The following is a 6,161-nucleotide window of genomic DNA, read 5'->3' as shown; positions in this document are numbered from 1 at the left end:
GTCATTTTCATGTTTTGTAGATCCAAATGAGTGATTTTATTCATGTTTGCTGCAATAGTATTAAATTTAAACTTGAGTGACATACTTCAGATGAGGAAATACAAAAAGAAAAGATACTGTAAGGTATGGGGATAATAAAGCTTGAAGTCTTCTTGCCATCCAGATGGTATAGGTAATCACCTAAGTTGTCTGCTCCTAGAATTCTATATCCTAGGTAAAATAAACATCAGAGAGGGGAAAAAAAGAAAAAAAAAAAATCAGCTTTGAGACCAAACAACTTGTTTGAGTGCTCTCAAACAACTTTTGGCAACTGCCTTTCAACTGTTTAAAAAGAGTAATTTGCAATCTCTGAATCTCTGTTAGGCTCGGTGTTAGTGGCTGAGGAGGCTGACATCTCTGCATGCCAAGCCACCCCTCTGGTCAGTTACCAGCTTCAGATCAGGCCTGTTCTCCTCGGGAATACATCAGCTGCTGCAGTTCAGAACCCAGTTCAGTTCATCTGTTACTATTAATTACCTGGGCCATGAACTACAGCTGCTCAAGAGAGAACATACTGCTTGTCTAGGAGCACAGAAAAGTGAACAGGCCAGGATGGTGAACTTCTCCAACTGCTGTAGGTGAGTAATAATTGCCCAAGTCAAGTAGGCATACTTTCAGAAATATCAGAACTTTTGCCACAAATAAAGAGAATGGTCAAAGAGTGGAAAATAACTTATGATGATTACAACTTGACAAATCACCAACATACTGTCATGTTAAGACTAAAGCATTCAATTTCTTAGGAATATATTTCCTGGATTCCTGTCACTGCAGTTATCAGGAGCTGCTCTAATTAGGATCCAAACCATTCTACATGAAAAAAATACAAAGATGTAGCTCTTCCACAATTACTGCTAAGTTAAATGATTTGGGCTTTTCATTGTTTCTTTTCCTTTTACGTCATTGCTTATCTCTTTTGAGTCACTATCCCTGGAGGTATTTAAAAGATGTGTAGACATGGTGCTTAGGGACATAGTTTCGTGGTGGACTTGGTAGTGTTAGGTTTACAGTTTGACTCAATGATCTTAAGGGTCTTTTCCAACCTAAATGTTTCTATTATTCTTTATCAAGAATTTTAATGCAACTTTTCCCTTTTCTTTCAGTATATAAATCCCTTTATTTTTGTGTAACAAGCAATGTCTTAATCCCATGTGCATCTCTGGTCTTCCAACATTATGTACAATCACGATATTCTTTTCCTTTTCTGAAGCCCCATCCTCTCTGAATTACTTCAGAGAGGGAAAAAACAATGACGGCAATAGGATCTGTAAGACTGGAGTATCTTTTCCAAAATCTGGAATATAATCTATAAATTTCAGTTCTAATTATTTTTTATTGCCAGAAAACACTACTCAAATCTAGCTGACATACTGCATACATCTCTCCTAGAGCTTCACTCATAGCTCTGCCACACAACAGCCTCGAAAAATTAAATTGTCACCATCTGTCACTCTCAGCTTACGAACAAGAGGCTACAAGAAATCAAAAGACAGCAGTGTAATCATGTTAGTCTATATTATTCTCTCCACTTGTGCTCATTGTCACTCCTAATGTTTTGCCAAGATTACACAGTAAAAAAAAAAAAAAATCACAAGAACAATGCAGGACTGGTTTAAATTAAACACCACTCAGTATTTTATCATTCATGTGATTTTTAGCATGAGAAGACTCTGCAAACATGCAGAATCTCACTAGATTCCCTCTTAGCTGTGTAACGAATATATTAACCCACACAAGCCAGAGACTCGTCAAAAGCAGCAGGCTTGCCTTAGTCTGCTTGCTCCTCTCCCTGAATTACCACTTCTCTTCTATTAGTACAACAAATTTTGTAGCCAGGCACAGAAACAAATAGAGAAAACACCTGTGGCTGAGAACTTTGATGTTGTGGGGTTAGCAGAAGGCTGACCAGCTCACCATCCTGCTGCACAAACTCTGGGGCAGCGCAAGGAAGATGGCAGCATGGGCAAGGGAAGGGAGATGAGACAGGTGGGAAGGGACAGACTGCTTTCAGAACTGAGACCAGCCCAAAGGACAGCCATCAGCTCATACTGTCAGCAGCAGAATAGACTATACAGCTGCAGGGAGGGACTGGGGGATATTTTTTTCTAGGAAACCTCTCAGAATAAATGCTACAATAAATACTGTTTGGTGGTAGAACTGACTGTTTTAACTGACCTGAGACATTTAAGGACCAGTGGTACCACAACTGATCGATTGATTGTACCTAAACTTTAAACATTTAGCTGTAGTGCTTGAGTGAGGAGGGATTTAACTCCTGCTTTACGGGCAATTTGGTTGAGAAATGTAGAGGTATGTCTTAACATTTATATACAGTATTTTAGCCAAAATAAATGCAAACTATCTTAACATATGACACAATTTTTTTTTCAAACATCGATAATGACTAAACCTAAATTGTAAAATAAATGTCAATATACCTACATCAGTCAATTTTTGACACTGTTTTGTAGACAACAGGGTGGGAGAGAGAAGGATGAATAAAGAGTTCTACCTGAATTCCTATTCTCACCAACTTTTGCTGACTTTGATGTTTTTCTACCTCTACATTGTCTCATGAACAGTGGAACAAGTAAGTTTAGTCCGTGTTCTAAATGTTACCTCCAATGTCCCCTGCACTTTCCCTAAATCCTCCAATAATATACCCTAAATACTGGCTGTGCTTGGTTCTAAATGACAGTTATGTCAACTGGTCAGTATGAACACCCTGACTGGACAAACACCAGGCCAAGTAAATATACCTAACTCTTGAGATGATGTTGCCTAGTAAACCAGGCTAAAGTATCAGTGACATTTATCCTACCTACCTACAAGTCAAGTAAGCGTTTCCTCTCCAATATATTTAAGTATCCTTCGCACAATTATTACTTCAGACAGACCTTCTCCTGAAGTGTTACAGGGAAAACTACTGAGTTATAAATGATCCATAAACTATTAATTTCTATTCATGTATTATTTAATACCAAACACAATCTTGTACATACCAATCATTTAAAACTTGTTTGTATTAAAAGCAAGGACATGGGGTATGAATGTTAAATACAGAACCAACAAAGAAAAACAATTTGAAAATACCTAGAATAAAGTCAGAAAATTACAAGTAAAGGTCAATAGCACTATATGTCTGATAACAATAGGGCTTACATGACTTGTGTATTTATCTCTTCAAATTTATTTTCAATTAGAATGTGGATACTCTTAACCCACAATACTTTGCATTTTTTCATTGTGAACTTGATGGAACTTTACTAGTGAAGGGAGTATGATTTTGAAGTCAACCCAAAAGGTGCTCACTACACATACACACAAAAATGTGCTATGTAGAAGGGCAATTTTGAGAAGTCAGCTCACTTCTTCCTTCCAAAACTCTGTAAAAAAGGACAATATAACAACCCAAGTACTATCCTGAAATGTTCAAGCCATTCATCATTCTCAACCACCTTCTGTTTGAGGAGCCTTTTACTAAGTCTAAGTAGAAACTATGCAAAAAAAACCAACCAAACAACCAAAACCAAAAAACCACTTCAGCATATCTAACAAAAGAGGCCTGTTTGTTTTATTTCTGAAAGTGGAATCACAGTTCAGCTTAGAGCATATTTGTGTTTATTGACAAATACACCAAAAATATTTAGTCTTGTCAGAACAGCTGCATCCATAACCCATGCATCACCAGCTGTGTCTGTCAGGGTTCACATCCCTTCACACCTCCATCAACCTCATTATTTTGTTCAAATATTTGCAGGATAAAGCTGGCCAATTCATGGCCAGGCTGCAGACACCTGTTCTCCTTCAAAATGATCTGTGCCAATGGAAAAAGATAACCATCCCAAACTGTTCACAAGCATGTCTCTGCCAGAGATTATCATTTATATGTGTTGATGTGCTTAAAAATACATCTCGGGGATTTTTTTCCAAAATCACCTGTGCTAGCAAGGATCTGGTAATAATACTGTTTAATATAAACTAGCTCCTTTTGACTGAAACGGGTTAGAAAGCACTCACAGATGCACACCAACTGAAGTATCAACGTGTCATGCATCTCACAAGAGATGATGGCAAGCAGCAACACAGTAGTATTTCCTAGTTTTATGAGGGCAAAAAACCCCCTTTATTTTTAACTATGCTGAACAGGTCATGGGACTACCTATTTGGTTCAGTCCATGCACAGGACAGAACCGATTTGGAGCATGTATTCTGTAGGAAAAATATATATTGTGTCCTATTCCTTCACTTCTTTCTCTGTCATCATCAGCTCTCCCCTATTTTTGATTTCTCCTTGACCTTGCTTTTGTATTTGTTTCCTTGCATCAATTTACAATTATCTTCTCCATTGGTCTTCATTCAAAGTCCAAATGAAGTGAACAATAAAGCGCATAAATTCACGTTCCTAGCATTTTGTTTCAGGCCATCTACAAATGCAGAAAGACAAAACTACATTGATTTATATTGCAAAGGTAGCCATCTGGAATCTTCAGAAATGTATTTTTAAGCAAAACTTTGAGTCCAGAAAATGCAAATGCACAAAGTGAGTACTGAACATATAATCACACGCTCACCAAGGCTGTGGTTCCACTCACTTGAAGCCAATATAAATGTGGGCTGATACCAGAATGCAGGACTCATACATCCATGCGTTTAGCTTTCATACAGGTGGCCACCTAGCTGCATAAAAACTACCCTTTCTTCCCCCCTCCAAGAAAAGATTTGGCAGCAGCATGAATCAGCTTAAAGTTACAGTGGAGCCATAGACTAAAAATGTTATATGTTCATTCCAGTATGGATTAAACTGGAAATGAATTTATGATTATGAAATGGGAGACATGAAATTTTGTTCCTAGTTCCATTCCTGTGTCAGAGCTTTCAGCTGTGTTAGGATGATACTGAAGGTGTCAACAACAAAAATCCAACCAGCCCAACCCTCAATCTCCATCACTTCCTCAGCATTTTCCCCAAACACCACCAACTTTTCCGCTGTGTTTCACCATCAAAAAACTCTGAATTAGCAGCAATGACAACTAAGGAAATTAATTTTTTTTTTCATTTTGCTAATCAGCGGCACAGGATTTTTGTTGTCAGCAGATTTAGGAATAAGGTACTACACTTGAACACATTTCAGGTTTAGGATGCTGTCTTTGCAATCACGTGGACTTAACACATCTCTAAGAAAAGAAGAAAACATTTGTGTTCTACACAGGTCTATGAAATTTATGCAGGAGGACTTTCTACTCATCATCAGAAATCACATATTATAGGTTTGCAACCTGACTGCCCCTTCTAATGGTACTTAGAGGGAAAAAGCCATCCACAAAAGAGACTTTCAACATTTTTGCAGGCAAAAAGTGATTGACACCACTTTCCATCAGGCCTCCTTCTCTAGAATAATGCTACAAGTCTTCTTTGAACTATTGACATAGTATTTTCTCCCCCTAAAAAAGAAATCAAATTAAGAGATACCCGGCAACATCAATCATTGTCTTCCATGGACATGAGGCAAGAGCCTGCTAACCTCTTAGGGAGATATTAGAAAATACCATCCTCAGATAGGTCCTGACTAAATATGCAGTACATATCCTAACACTACCGCACTGCATAGTTCATTTACATCTCTTTCAGTATGATTTTTTGCAATTATTAACATTAATTTAGTCTTTTTGTACTGAAGTATATAAGGAATACACACCCGGTTATAACATCTCAGCCGGGAGAACATAACATTCAGCTGAGAAGGTAGTAACATTCTCTTGAACTATTTAAACAGAAATATGGGTTCCTACTAGATCATGCCCTTTGTTTTATTCTTCTAGGAAAGAGACACCTACAATGAAAAAGATGTTTAAATATCTAACCACACTCTTGTCAATAGCAAGCAAAGAGCTTTGTTGCCAAGAGGTAGTCATGATTTTCTACTATCTAATCTATGCAGACAGTACTTTTTTTTTTTTTTTTTTTAAAGATCTGTGAAAAAGTACACGTTTTCTCCCAGGTCTATGCACAAATAAGTGCCTTTGTTGGTGTTCACTGCTCCCCCAGAAGCAGCAAAGAAACGTGTCCATTTCGATTCTACTATTTGTAACCAGAAAGTGGATTAGCATAGGTCTGAAACC

This window comes from Fulmarus glacialis, unplaced genomic scaffold (assembly GCF_000690835.1).
Source record: "Fulmarus glacialis isolate BGI_N327 unplaced genomic scaffold, ASM69083v1 scaffold4386, whole genome shotgun sequence".
Lineage (NCBI taxonomy): Eukaryota > Metazoa > Chordata > Aves > Procellariiformes > Procellariidae > Fulmarus > Fulmarus glacialis.
The sequence above is the reverse complement of the archived record's forward strand: the minus strand, read 5'-3'. Positions refer to the sequence as shown.